At 40.3% G+C, this 16,128-nt stretch overlaps 1 protein-coding gene across 1 annotated transcript in view; it reads right to left on the bottom strand.

Annotated features, from left to right (window-relative positions):
* The window catches only part of xpnpep2 (X-prolyl aminopeptidase (aminopeptidase P) 2, membrane-bound), a 116,376-nt gene extending 108,562 nt beyond the window's left edge, over nucleotides 1-7,814 (bottom strand). The window contains exon 1 of the mRNA XM_074649410.1: nucleotides 7,732-7,814. The gene's annotated coding sequence lies outside the window, so the exon portion shown is untranslated. The remainder of the gene's footprint in view (nucleotides 1-7,731) is intronic.
* Between the last annotated feature and the right edge of the window lie 8,314 nt (nucleotides 7,815-16,128).

The following is a 16,128-nucleotide window of genomic DNA, read 5'->3' as shown; positions in this document are numbered from 1 at the left end:
ATGAACAACATGAACAATGGCAACAGTGCTGACAGGGCTTTAAGGGGACTGGTATTGGTACGATAACCAGCCCTACTACTTGACAATTCAATATATTTTGACATATTGCGATACTGTGAGCAAGGAGATATATTGCAATTTTTATAAATATCATTGTCACAGACACATCACCATCTGATTAAAAAAAGTCACTATATGAAATGGCTTCTTTGGGGACTAACATCATCATACATTAATACAGTTGGGCTCATTGGATTCACAAGAGTCTCAGCTTTACAGTGATACCCAATTTATGTAATTCAAGACTGTTTAGGGACCCCAGTATGCAGAAACCATTTTTAGAATAGAAGTTAAATGCATAGTAAAACTGTTCTAATAGAGTTAAATGTAAAGTGGACATTCAAAGTGAAACTGCACCAGGCACAGCGTAGTAGTGAGTCACAATTGTTCAATTCAAATGGGATGCCCTGATCAGCCATCTCATTACTCAACAGAAGCGCTCAGCTCCTTAAGATTTACTCACATTTTTTAAATATTTGACTTTAAGTCAGCCCAGTTGTTTGTGTATTTTATCTTTATGTGGCTGAACCTGGCCTGAAACTCTACAACAGACATGTTTACTTGACTGCCATGGCCATTAACCTTTACCTTCAGCTGAATCTTGTGTAGAAATTCATTCGCTGCAGTATGCACATGGAAATGTAAATCAACTCCTTATCCATTAAGGAACACTTCACCAGTGACAGGTAGCCTTTCCAGAGCTTATAGTGCATACTAAGCATGCTGCACATTAATGCATCACGGCTGCTGAGCATGCATGGAGACGATGGATACGTCCAGATGCACTAAGATTCAGCATTCATATATGTCGTATCTACATACAATGGAGGCTCCTCCTGTTTTTACTGCTGGATAATCAGAAAAGAAAACAGCAGAGGAAAACGCACCGTCTACATTTATATTTCACATTTATTTGGGACACTTACAGTTGGAATAAACCAGTCCAAGATTCTCTAATCATGTATACTTTCTCATTATATTGTTTATCTAAAAAGAGAAGCTCAGTAAGGCAATGTGTTGAAATGAACTGGGCCTCGCATGGGAGCCAGTCTTTCTCCCAGAGCCCCACTGGGACCACTCAGGGAAGTGTCTGGTTAACGCACAGAGCTGACATGTCATGATAGACACGAGGTGAACCCATGAGCCCCAGCAGCCCCCAAAAGACGCCCAAGGTTATATCATCAACCCTGGGTCAGCTGTATAATTGGGCTCGGGGTCACCGGGAGGATATGGAGCGTGACAATGAGGCTATAGAGTTACAGTTTGTGGCCGGGCAGCGAGGGCCCGCCAGTGGGGCATTACTACGAGGCCAGACGTCCCTTTAAAGAGTTCAAGGTCCATCTGCGAGAGTGGCTCCAGCCCTGTACACTGTCACAGCTGGAATGTGTGTCACTGCCTGCCAGCCACCAGTACACTGCTGGGAGGGTGGGGGTGGGTGAAGCAGACGGTGGGTATATTGGGTTTGTTGTGAGGAAAAAAATACAACTTTCAGGATGATGAGTGAGGTACTGTGGATAATGAGACACAGTTGAAAACTCTCTCTCTCTCTCTCTCTCTCGAGGTTCTTTACATTATTGACAACATCCCTTCAGCGAGAGAAAAAGTATGTGGTGCTCTGAGCCTTCGGTACTTCAATGTATATATATACAGTATGTATACTACAGATGCAGACCGTAGGAGTAACATCTGGCTTGCTTTTGGCACAGAGTCCCAGAATCAACTTCTGCCACATCATAAAAACCTTTACTGCAGTCGGCTCTCCCGCAATACCACCAACAAAGCTCCACAGAACCGCTGACAAACCCACAACGATGGATATTACCCAGCTCACCGCTGTCGCTCAAACACCTGGACTCCATAGACTCGCATTATACAGATTGAAAATGAAGCACACGTGTAACGAGCAGGTGCTGCAAAGGTTTGGATCGCATTTTTATTATTTTTTTTTATCAATGTGTTATTCTGTAAAACAGAGCAACAAGTAGATGATTAAAAGGGTGTGTGTTTGCAGTGCCAAGACGGTCACTGTGCTTTCCAAGGGGGGAAATAAACAATACTGTGAGAACTATAGACTGTTTACTACATAATAAGTGTGTGTGTGTGTGTGTGTGTGTGTGTGTGTGTGTGTGTGTGGGTGTGTGTGTGTGTGTGTGTGTGAGGGGGAATTCTTGCATCTGCTTCTGAAGTGAACAACACAAAACAACTCCTGGCTGCAAACAGAGCCTGGAGCCAGGTAAGAGGCAGGAACAACAAGTCTGCGTAATGCACCTCAGCTGTGTTAACACCAGCAGCTCTGCAGTGGCGACGGATCACTGGACTGGTCATAAAAACAAAGCCAGCACAAACACAAGACGGGGGGGCAGCTGGTAGAGAAATGCAAAGCTGGGATGGGGGTGACATGTTGAGAAAGGAACTAGTAGCTGCATGAGTTGCCAAGAGTTTCCCCTCTACTGTACATGTGTTTGGGATTTACTGTAAGTCTTAACCTCCCATGCTCTTTTACAACATCAATTAGAAAACTTGACAGTGGTGACTAGTGAATTTTCTCTGAACTCCAGTCCCTTGTTAATAAGCCAAGACCCCCTTCAGGATTACTCTATACACACCGTGCAGCTTAGCCACATTAGCTTTAGCTCACAGGCCAGGAACAAAGCGAGTGCACCGGCCCATAGGCTAATATAATAAGGGTCATAACTTTCCCATCATTACAACGTTACACATTGATGACGGATGGACTCAGGATATAAACTGTTAACCCTTTGCTCTGGTAGTTAACCTTAAGCCCTTCTTCAAGTGTCCTCTTTAGGGTCCAAGAGGACACTTCCTTTCGTATCACACAGAGAAATGTTGACACCGGTCTCCCTGCCATTCTCTCTTAATCGTGGTAATCGTGGACACTAGCTAAGTGAAATCTTTACGGTCATATATGAGGTAGTAAACAAGAAACCCTCTGGAGTTTATGTGACATAGTAAAGCTGTGTGAAGCCATTGTGTTGTGCTGTCATGAGCCTAAAATGTTTTATTGAGCAAAGACTGGTAACAGGAATGCTTTCTATTGTTTGGATGCTCGTAACATTAAAACTTCCTCATGCCTTCCTACACGTTATATTTTTAACAACATACTGTGGGATGTAAACAAAAATCTAAAGCGTCCGGTTGTCCTTGAGGTTTTTCTGCGATAGCCTTATCTTTAACAACACTACATACACATCTATCCATATAGCGCGCTCAGAGCCAGGAAGTGAGAGAGCAGATCATACAGGTTTCACCCGAAACGACACGTTTATCAGCTGTGTGCATGGCACAGATTATCTGATAACACTTAACAGAGATTGTTGAGGAGATCCCTTCAAGGTCACGTCAGTCAAGCAGCCCACTCCTCTTCTCCCCTAACCCAAAGCATTTAAAGAAACAATTTGCTGCTGATCGGGGGGATCCGTGCGGTGTCATTATCTTGTTACGGCCAGTTAAGAGGCCGCGTCTCTGAGGGCTGAGCCGACCCTGTCAGGAAGGCGTTGCTCTGTGGGCTGCCATGCGACCACAAAGGCGTTAACGGTCAAAACCTCTTTGCCATATGGACACTCAAAGAGACAAACACACACACACACACACACAAAGACAGACAACAACGCGAGTCACTTCACTACCCTCAAGGTATTTCCCTGATCTGTCAAGACACTCAAAGGAGTCGAGTCTGCTGAGAGATGTTGAAAGGTTTTGTCTCAGCCTGCTAATAATATTAAGGAAGCTATTAATCAATGTAAGTAACCAATATTCATATAAATAACACTGTTAGCAAATCAATGTTTATATAATTATTAAAGCTGAAGTAGGTGACATTGGAGCAAATAGGATTAAAAAAAATATTTTTTTAAAAACAAGCAGTAAGAGCTGATCTGAGGTCTGCTGTCCAGCTGCAGTCTATGAGAGACGGCTGTCAATCACTCGCAAACTCCGACCAAACGGTCAAACTAGGCAGCGTTGATCAAATATGAATCAATATTATGTTACATTAATGCCTATTTCTCTCCTCAAATGTTTTCAGAATCATCTTGTAGTGCACGGTTTAGCTGTAAAATGAGAAAGTTTGTGACGCATGGCCATTGTGAAATCTGTAGTAACGCCAAGTTCCGGTCACATGACCGGAGCACAGCCAATAGGAACGCTCTCTCAATGAAATGACCTGTGATTGGTCAAAGTCTCCCATCACAGGCTAGATGTTCTAAAGCCTGAAAACAGAGCCATGAGGAGGAGCAGAAGTCTAGTTTTCTCTCAGAACACTTGAATTACAATATGCTGAAAGGTTATTATGGGATTTTTACCCAATGATACCAAAAATATAAACTGCCTACTGCAGCTTTAAGTAGTCAAAATTAGACTGCTTTTACAAGCCATAGTCCGTTTGGCTAGTCCGAATCAGAGTGAAATTGATACCTTTGTGTCATTTTCTATTTAGTCTGGTTTGGTTTCACAGTGCACAAATTAAAGCGGACCAAATAAAAAAACTATTTTCTAAGGGGCGTGTTGGTACGAGGGAGCAAATTCATCTTTTTCTTTGTCTCGAGAGCTGCCGCTTCTATGCAGGGAATCACAACCTTTGATATATTGCTTCATTTCGACTCGACACTGAGCTACTGTGCGCACAAATCTCCTTCAGTTTATCTTGAATGACTTTACAAACCTGTTTTTATGGACTTTATTTAAGATATCATGTATGTTCTCTTCGGCCCAGATGTCAAGCAAACATCGGACATCTGTAGAAGTCAAAGTCCGTCCTCTCCCACTCATGTTAACCTGTCGTTTACCTGTGTCCATCTCAACAAATGCCCACAAAGGCAGCCTGCGTTTCAGTTTGCTTGTAAGCGGTCCGACACCAGAGTACGATTACTGCGTTCACAACTGCCCAAGCAAACCGCACCAGTTTGATTAAATTGGACTAAATGTTGGCCGGTGAAAGCGCCCTTAGACACAATCGTAGATTATGTCCATGCAGCAGGCTGTTGAACCAGCTATGTATAAATTCAAATCTAACCTAGGTTAAACACAGTAGGGGAGTTACTCTATAACTTACAATAATTGGCTGCACCATACAAGTTATTACAAATGTACACCTCCCCCAAACAGGAGTAAGTCTATCCTTATTAACTGAGAGAGACTAAGGAGCCAGAGGAATACTTTCTCTGATATTAAAACTGGGAGCACAGTGCGTGTGACAGACTACATCCCTTTATATCTACATGCTGTATTACTTTTATTTATATTAGATGAGGGCACAGTGTGATTTCATGCTGCATTTACTTGATGCTGTTAAGAAGTGGTTGCTTGTCACAAACCTCTAACTGTTTAGGTGTTGACTTCGGCAGAATTATTTTGCCCAGATGGACGTTTTCCAGAGACATTTGTTTGTGTTTTTCTATCATTTATGACTATTTTTATGCGTCACAGCCATCCGCACACTGGTAAGAAAAATAAAAACCACCAAACCACAACAGAAACAATCAATAAATGAATGTTGAATTATTAATGATGCAACAGACAAACATGTTAGCTGGTACACACATGATTGCATACATTCCATTCTCCATTTTAATAATTTATTGTACTTTAGGTCTCTTAATTTCCTTCCCTGGTTATTATTGGCTTTCCCCCCACCATTTTATCCAAGTGATGCACTATAGGGGAAACACCACAGTCTTTTACAACTTGCTTTGACTACTTAGTTAAATTATGGCGCCGTATGGATGATGCAAAAGAACAAAGTGGTGAAACTAAGTAGTTACAACACAGCAGATAGTGTTAACTTTACACTCAAACTTGTGTTCAGCTTGTGCAATCAGGTCTTTTCCCATAAAAACTCACAAGTTAATCAAGGTGAAGATCTACTTGAACAATGCTGGAAGCTTCAAACTGGAAGAATGTGTGATTTTGACTACACTGATTATTTTTAAAAGCAGAAAATGAGCAAAGTTTCATTATTGCATTCACTCACATTTGCCTGGAATTTGGCAAGGGAGCGTTATCCTAAAACAACTCAAACAACAATGATTCAGAAAACTAGCGGTCATGTTGTTACTGGATTTCGGTTCCACTTTAAATAGCAAAGAGAAAAACATAACTGATTGCCGCTGGAGCTGGTACTGAGCCATTCAAAGCGAAGACAATGATGTCGTGACACACGCTGACCTATAATTGCCAACAGCAGAGTGCTGAGGGCAAGTGATTGGCTGGCTCTCAGAGCCCTGTGGCCTTTAAGGATGAGAGCCATCATGCAATTGCACAGGATCAGCAAATCACTGTCAGATGCCCACTGGCTAGACCACTCCAAACCAGAGCTATTTTCCCATCAGCATCAGAGGGTTTACAGAAAACAATAAAAGCAAAATGGTTACAATAAAACAGAAAGAATCCTTTAGGCGTGCTTCAACAAAAAAGTGCAAAAAGTTAAAAGAACAAAGTGCGTTTAAGGAGTGAGAAGGAAAGATGATGTTTTTATCTTCACACGATACTATACTCTCCGCTAATGACATCCTCGAGTGCATTGAAAAGTAACATAATGCAAGAAAAGTAATAGAGCTAAAGAAGTGTTGGCTCATGATTCATTCAGTATCATAAGAAAAAGGCTGCGTTTGTACATGTCTAATAAATATATTAGTGTGGAGATAGAGACATCAGTTTGCAAGGAAGCACTTGGGCGATGTCCAGGCATTTCTAATCTGCCAACACAGATTAGGTGAACTCTATTTAAACCATAATAGCAGATTTCCTTAAATCACGGCCAAAACTCTACAGTTTAACAAGCTTTTGAAGATGTTCTAGAAACCTGTTCCTATTAGCCCGTCAGGCAGTTTCTGATGTCTTAATGCAGGTCAGCTCCCAGACCTGCAGCTGCACAGAGAAAGACAGACCGGGGGGGAAGGCGGGGGGTTTGTGGAATAAACCCAGAATCAGCAGCTCTCCCTCTGCCTCCTTTCTTATCTGCTCGCACAGCCAGTTGAGAAGCACACAGACACAGCACTGTCAGACACAAGCCAAGCTTTCCTGGCATCTCTCCCCCCACTACCGGAGAGATGAGTTTGTCCTCCCATCTACACCTCTGTGTGAAGCCCAACACGCATCAAGCGGCAGCAGCAGCCACGAGCACATTTAATTGGCCAGCTGTCTGAGTGGTCAGAGCTACTAATTACTTCAGAGGCGGCAGACAGCAGTTTTTTCGACAGTCGCTCGAGCCGTATAGGAGCACACATTAAGACTGTGCACAAGAGTGCAAGCATGAGCCATATGCAAATATTAGAGAATTGTCTTTGCCCCTACATCCTCACTGGAACGAATCTGTACTTTCACATTTCTCCTTCAGGACGTTAATTGATTAAAAATTCAACATATGGTAATACAAAGCTTGTGAGTGAGGCTCTGCTTGCAGGCAATAGATGCAGTCGAGTCCCCGCAGTAAATCAAAGTGATGTCTTATCAACTAATTATCTCCACTGAATTGTTTATCAAACACAAACCCTGAAGACTTCTCTCCTCCACTACTGTGTTTCTGTGTAAATCTCTGCGTATGCAAATATAGTTGTGTGAATTGTGTGTGTGCGTCGGTAGGTGACATTTCTGGCTAACATTGCGTGTAAGGCTAGTAAACACAGACATCAGCAATATACAAGGCACACTGACCGTGGATGCCACAGGGAGACACAGCAGAGATGAGTCAGGACGGCCGGAGGGTGGAGGAGATGATCAAGGGCCAGCGGATTAATGCTGAAAAGAGCACACGTTGCTTTTATAGGAGATGCACTTAAAATGTTGGTGGTTGTTGTATGCACTTCTTGTAAGCTGCTAAATGAAGATAATGTAGTTTAATTATGTCATACAATTAGTAGACTGTACCTAACAGTGTGTTCCAATTCACGTACTTCCAGAAGTACACTTCAATGTAGTGCACTTTGTTTACTCTGTACTTACTTGAGTAGTGCGTGAATTTCAACGGGGTAGGGTCGTCTCAAATCGAATACTCTGCGGCACACTGACCGGAGATGACGATCGCAACATTTCACCGCGGCTCTTTACCCGACCAAAATATCTTCGTCGGGGTTTTACGGCAGCTGGCCTCCTTTGTGTTGCATTGCTGCCTCTTTCAGGTTGTTGTTTTTTTCAACTACCCGCCAAAATATCTGCCTCCATCGTTGATCAAGAATGCACAGTAAATGAAAGCAAAGTGGAAATTACGTTTCCAACTTCGTCGCCTACGCCTACAATGTGTCCTCCTGTTGGCTGAAAATGCACCGGTATGTTTACGTATTGTTTTATTCTGTTATCTACACAGCCCATAGACATAAATAAGGTAACGTCGTTCAGCACCGCAAAAGCTCCTGCATCATCTGCCGTCATTTCCACATGTTTGAATAGTGGTCGTGGTCTCGCCCCTTCTGCTACGTAGCCAAGATGTCGACAATTGAGTGTGAAAAGATTTGACTGTTTTGAGTACAGCATCCGGGTGCTTTGAGTGCACTGCATTTTTCCATACTTCAAAGTGTGAACACACTTATGCACTGAAAAGTGTAAGTACGGAAGTACGCGGATTGGAACACACTGTTATTCTTATGCAACTTTTTCCACCACAAAAGACACCGGGCAGTTCTCTTAAGGCATCCATTCTTCTGAAAGATAAATCTCAGAAAAACCTAATTTAATCACATTTATGGCATATATCAAAGAGTCCTCCAACCATCTGAAGAGAAAAGAGTTTTAATCCATCTCAAAAGTTGCAAATCTATATGATCCAAACAAAAATGGTGGTCAGAAATCACATGATATCTCCTTGAACACATGTTTCTGTGTAGAGAAAGTTATAACATTAATAAAGAAGACCAACAAGAATTTAACTTAAAGGGACTGTTTGTAACTTCTTACACGTAGAAATCACCTGTGTCGGTGTCCCATGCGCGCTCGCGTGTGGCCGGAGTCTCTGCTGTACTCTGCTCCTCTGCCTGCCTTCACTCAGCTCGCTCCACCTCTAGACGTGAACTCACGCTCACTCCACACTGCAGAAGAGTTAGTTTAGCTCTGAGAATATCTAGTGAATGCACAGTGGATGTTTGTGCAGAAATAACTGCTGCAGCTCCTCCAGACCAACAGAGGTTTCCCGTGTCTTGTGAAGTGACGGGGCTCTGCAGAGAGAAACGTTATCGTCTCCGACCAAAACTCCGGTGTCTCCCCTGTTCCCTCCGGCCGCGGTCGGGAGGCTGAGGCAGGAAAAGCCAACACTAGGATCAGCATTGATTCATGGAGAGACCTTCGTCTGGTCAGCTAACATTACTGCCAAGCAGCTGAAATATAGAGTGATATTGTGGTTTTTAGCTGACGTGTGTCGCCTCACTGTTTTGACGGATGCTCACTTTCACGTAGCGCGTGCACGCGGGCGAACGCGAGCAACAGGACGTTGACTTTCGTTGACTTAACGGCCACAGTTGTTACAACCAACTTCTGATTCTTACAAACAGTCCCTTTAACACTTACATTTGAGTTGTTTTGGACTGCATAATAAACCGTTCCTACTTACATGACTGACAAATAAACAAATAATTTGTTGTAGAGTTAATTTATAATTCACAGAAACCAAACAGGCAAATTCTTTCTATTGTTTGGAAGAAAGACACAAACAGTTAGCCATTAGCACCTAGCGTGTTGCTAATAGCTAATGTTTCACTATAACTGATTAAAACAGTTACTCTAAGTGACAGATATGGATATAGAGATTGACAAAGACAACACTGTGTTATTGAAACACTCACTCAGTAGTTAAATGATCTGGTATTCCTTGGTATGTTGTTCCTTTTTGTCCTTGAACTATGCTAACGTTAGCTCCAACAGTTAGCAGGTTAGCAACATGTCTGTCTGTTTGTTTTGGTTGTCTGTCTTTAGAGATGTTCATCTTCTCCCTCTGAGGTAAAGTTAGACTCACTACAACTAGTGGATTAAATGCTGTAGTTGAAGCAGGATCCATCCTGTGCAGCTGCTTTTACACAGCAGAGAGGAGTTAAAGGATTGCGCTCTGGAAACACAGTCAGCTATGGGAAGTCTTTATGCTAACTAGCTTTTCACAACCTCCTCACATGACACCAGATTCAGGTTAAAAACAGGGAAGAGGAAAAGTTATATGAAAATATTACAGAGCACAACATTAGAAAAATCTCATTAATATATATATTTATATATATATAAAATATATTTATTTATATAAAAATATATATCTATATTTTTTATAAATATATTTATATATTATTTTCTATAAATATATATTTTTTATATATTTTATATATATATAAATATATATATTTTTATATATATATATATATAAAATATATATATTTATGAGATTTTTCTAATGTTCTGTGCTCTGTAATATTTTCATATAACTTTTCCTCTTCCCTGTTTTTAACCTGAATCTGGTGTCATGTGAGGAGGTTGTGAAAAGCTAGTTAGCATAAAGACTTCCCATAGCTGACTGTGTTTCAAGAGCGCAATCCTTTAACTCCTCGCTCTGTATGTATGTATGTATGTATGTATGTGTATATATATATATATATATATATATATATATAAAATTTGTGATAGCAAGTAAAGTGTAACTTTTTGTAACCAAATACTAAAGCTTAAAAAACTGTAACAGCATTATGTAGACAAAAATGTATAAATAATAGATTATTCAAACCTAACAAGATGTTTACTGAGTTTTCAATATTTTATTAAAAACAATATATGTATGCATACAAATATTCAGTGTTATGCTACGAACCTATACATGGTATACAGTATACATACATACATATTAATGAACAAACAATAGTAAAATAATTCAAAATAAATCAAATTAACTCTCATTACGTAATCAAAATCATTTGCCAAGTACGTGTGCACATACAATGAATTTGACTTTTTTTTTTCAATATACTTACAAATAAAGGTAAAGAATGGACAGTACTGTTATGTACACAAATATGTGAAAAAAAATATGTATATAAATATTATACGAATATATATATAAAAAAAGCAACAAAAATAAAATAAGAAATAAAACGTCTATCAAGTCAGGTGTTCTGTATGTTGTAAACAATACATATAGTGCAAAGAAATAAATACTCAATGGATATACATGGACTGGATGATTATGTTACAGTAAATGATAAATGGTGAAATAATAATAATAATACTAATAACAATTATTTAAAAAAACAAAAAAAAACAAAGGGCGTACATTACAATAACAGTTATATGTTCACAGCCGTTTAGTCTTGACATTAATTCTTGCGTGTTTCTGGACTAAAGCAGAAAATGGACATTTACAAATAAATGTAATGTCATGTAGAGGACGGTAACATATGGACCAAACTGAGAGTAAGAGGTGTTATTAAGTAGGTTATCCACCAATTAAATCTTGTAATTGTCACAGAACAGCTCAAATACTACTAATCTTTGTTGTACTCCGACTTCTTTTTTCTTAAAATAATCTTAATGAGGATAACAGACAGAGACTTTGCTGCATGTAGTTCCCTTTCTCGCTCCGTTTCCAGTCTATCTGTCCAGTCCACCTAATAAAGACAAAAAGACAAAAGAAATCATCTTTTAAAAAAGAAATTAGTATCCTTCTACACATCACACTGTATGATTTTATCTGCTGAATCAGTCAACACTAACCTAATAATTGCAGTCGAGACTAATCATATTTTGATTAAACTGACTTAAGTTAAATTTAACTTGACTGCAATGGCCTCCACTGTGGTCAGTATTTATCATGCAGACTACAGGACAAACTATCCTTTCCTTGCATATAAGGAAATAGTTTACAGATAACATTTTTGCATCATGAACCACACCAAACGGTGCGGATAACCATAACAAATGAAATAGTTTGATATAACAAACTTAAGTTGTAAATTGTCGCAGAGTGTTTCTAAGAAGTTGTGAGTGGCTGCCTCAAGATCTCTGCAGAGCCTCGATTAGACAGATCCAGGTTCCAGGTTCCAAATCAGCTCCATACCAATAAACTGAAACTAAGGCGTGTTAAATTAATCATGCATTTAAGGACACATTATTGTACAAGTATAATAATTATTGTACACCTGACAACAACTGACCTGGAAGGGAGCAGACATGCTCATCAGTCACCTGAACTTTATTACAATCGTCCAAACAACATATAAATATAAATAAAAATATAAATAATAATACATTTTCAAACTGACCAACCCACTTTCTGACTTAAACATGCTGTTGTTTACAGTTAATGACTTGTGTTTAGGTGTTTAGGTAGTTTAGGTAAAGGTTTACTGTCCACTCCGTGATGGGTGTCGGCGGGTACACAGAGCAGCTGACGTCCAGCCAGGACGTGTTCCTGCTGTTCCTGGAGAATGTCTGCCTGCAACAGGTAAACATTACAGACCACATGGATCAACACACAGCCAACCAATCACAGGTCAGGAAACACAGCGGGGATATCCAGTGTACACACTGACTGATAAGGATGACTCTGGATTAGAGATTATTTGACATGAGTCAGATCTCAAAAGGTCAGATGTGTGGGCGTCAACACACTTTAGCTAAACACAGAGAATATTTCAGGACTCTTACTAATGATATTCCCCCTGATATCATACTTTTTATATGTAATTTCACAGTAATTGTCCAATATTATTTGAATTTAAACACAGATGAGTTACATTCAATGACCCCAGGGGGTGTGATGAAAATAAATGTACCTCATGTTGACCAGAGTTGACTCGTATAGCTCAGTTGGCCCACACGGGGCCATCGCTTCAACAGCTACTCCACTCATGTAAACATGACCTCTGTTAGACTAACATCAGCCTGTAATTTTTTTTTTTTTTTCAGTAATCTCATTCCAGAGGGACTCGCTATAAAACCAGACCAGGCACTTTGAAAATCCCCAAAGCATGTGTTCGCCAAAACACATGGCTTAGCAGAGATAGAGGGAGAAATTCAGTGGCACATTCTCAACTCAAAGATAAATTACGAGTGTGTGCGGTTCAGCGGGCTGGAGGTGAACGCCATGTGTTCCTGTCATCACGGGTTCAAAACCAACTCACGACCTCTGCTAGACATCATCTGTTTCCTTCCCGAATTTCCTGTCATGTTCCGCTGAGCACTATCTAGTGAAGCAGAGGCTTCCTTAACGGATAATACTGATGCTCACGCTCTCTTTACATTATACTGGTTGTCGACATACCTTAAAAAGAACGCATCATTCATTTGAGTGCAGCATGAAAAACCACAGTGACACTGACAAAATATCTGAAGCACCGTGAGTCATCACAGAAAAAGATTAATTTTGTCAAAGCCTGTTTTCATATCATTATACTGCACTTCTCTCACTGTCAGTCACCTGAAGAAATGAGAAGTCGCCTGCAGGAAATAATCCCATAAAAACACGTCAGTTTACAAACGTCATTGTCACATTCATGTCTTCTTATTCGGGGGATTATTGTTCTGTGTCAGAGCAGTTCATTTCAAGCCAGACTGGCACAGTAAAGAAGGACGCACGCACAACCCTGTCTCCTATAAATTCTGTTGTTTACTGCTATTGCGTGTTTGCCAAATGTGTTTTGAAGGAAACTTAATTGCTGTCATGATTATGATTACTGGCAACGTTTTCTGAAGTCAAGGAAGTATTATGTTTGTTTATCACACAGAAGTCATGGGAAGGTGGTTGGGATGGCAGGAAAGCAGAGACCTGGGTGCAGTTACGTTTTTGTTTAAGATTATTTTTTAGGACTTTTGTTGCCTTTATTATAGCAGCTGGAGAATAGATGACAAGCAGCAAAGGATCGCGGGTCGCATTCGTACCCCGGGCTGCTGCCAAGGATTCTACAGATCTACATGAGGCGCACGCTCCACCGGGGGAACTAAAGGTCACCCCGTGCAGATAGGTTTTTGAAACAAAAAGGTTAAGTTGGGGAAAGATTGTGGTTTCAGTTACAATTTAACAATGTTATTAATTCATGCTCAGTTCAAGTGGTTTACTTTTTAAATGTTAAACCAACACCATGATCTTTCTCTAACCGTATCCACCTGCTTTGACAGCCTACACATCATCTTAAAAAAACATTAGGCGAGATTGGAGCAAATATGATTTAAAAAAAAGTTATCTTTATAAAACGGTCGCTATATCGTGACAGTAGTACATGAAACAGGTAACCTGAAAAAAATCATGTTCGTCTGTGTCCTCCAGTTCTCCTAACGGCATCTGCAAGATTTCACAGACCGGAGGAAAACAAGCAGTAAGAGCTGATCTGAGGTCTGCTGACCAGCTGCTGTCTCTGAGAGCCGGCTGTCAATCACTCCCGAACTCCGACCAAACGGTTAAACTAGGCAGCGCTGATCAAATATGAATCAATATTATGTTACGTTAATGCCTATTTCTCTCCTCAGATGTTTTCAGAATCATCTTGTAGTGCACGGTTTAGCACAAGTTTGTGCGGCGGAGGCCATTGTGAAATCTGTTGAAGGAACGCCAAGTTCCGGTCACATGACCGGAGCACAGCCAATAGGAACGCTCTCTCAATGAAATGACCTGTGATTGGTCAAAGTCTCCCGTCACGGGCTAGATGTTCTAAAGCCTGAAAACAGAGCCATGAGGAGGAGCAGAAGTCTAGTTATCTCTCAGGACACTTGAATTACAATATGCTGAAAGATTATTATGGAATTTTTTGCCCAATGATGCCAAAAATATATACTGCCTACTGAAGCTTTAAGCAGGTATAATGTTTAGTCAGTGTGTTCATCATCTTAGTTCAGCGTGTAATGCTAAGATTTGTTAATTACCACTAAACACACAGTGCAGCTAACGGGTATTTTTTTATCATAAACCAAACTGGAATTTGGACTTCATGATGGGGTGCGATTAAAAGTTTAGAGGATAATGAAAGTGTAATAATAATGAAATTACAGTTAATCCTGAGGGGGACATGAATGTCTGGAATACATTTTGTGCCAATCAAGTCAATAGTTGTTTTCAGTTTGGAACAAAAGGGTAGACAGGCCATGACAAAATGTATTTGCTGCTGCAAACTAGTAGTATATAAAGGTAATTTCTACAAGACAGGATTGTGCACAAAGGTACTCAGCAGGGTATTTATCTGCTGGGTTTGAACACAAGATCAAGGTTCTGGGTTCAAAGGACAATCTTTCTTAGCGGCTGCCTAAATATATTTAGATAAACTTTAACAAACCAGTCCAAACCACAGTAGCATTGTCACTGTTTGTCTGATTCAGTGGAAGTCACAGCTTACTAGAAACACACACTGTAATGACGTCTTCAGCCACACTGGCAGCTCTCCACAGACCTTTCACCGCGTGCCAACAACAACGCAACTCAAAAGGCAACAAAAGGGACGTCTGAAAAAACCTCTGGCTCTTTGACGCAGTCAGCGTCTCCTGAAATAAACAGAGCAGCTCTGTGCTACAACCTGGATATCTGACAGCTTATTATCCCATTAGATATGCTTCATTTACAGTCCAGATATAATATACGGAGGCACGAGCCAACCGCAGCTGAGGCTCGGAGATAGAGATCGGCTGCTCCTTCTGTGGTTTTAATCGACTAGTGTTTTTTTTTGTCAGCTTATTAATGGTCACGTAGAACTTTTTTATAACAACAGACAATCAAAATTACTTTCCACTGAGGGTTAGAAAAATACTTAATGCATTTATCAGACTATGGGACTCATTAGCATAAAAATCATGGTTCAAAATGACTTTTACCTGAACTCTGCCCATGCAAAACTACTTTGTTTGGAAGGTCATTGCTCTTAACAAGACTTTACAGCACATTTCATATGAACAAAGTCGTGTGCGTCAGTATTACCGGGCAACATGCGTAAGAGAAATACTCTACATTTTCAAATCCTGCACCTCAATTGCACTACTTACATACTTAATGGTGTTTCGGCCATAAATCATATTGTCAAAATGAGGCCACTGCATGCATTTCCATCAACTCATTTCATTTTCAGCATGAACAAACTCTTGTTTATATGTGTGTGTATACTGTGAATG

The sequence above is a fragment of the Sebastes fasciatus genome, chromosome 10 (genome assembly GCF_043250625.1).
Source record: "Sebastes fasciatus isolate fSebFas1 chromosome 10, fSebFas1.pri, whole genome shotgun sequence".
Classification (NCBI taxonomy): domain Eukaryota; kingdom Metazoa; phylum Chordata; class Actinopteri; order Perciformes; family Sebastidae; genus Sebastes; species Sebastes fasciatus.
The sequence above is the reverse complement of the archived record's forward strand: the minus strand, read 5'-3'. Positions and strand labels throughout refer to the sequence as shown.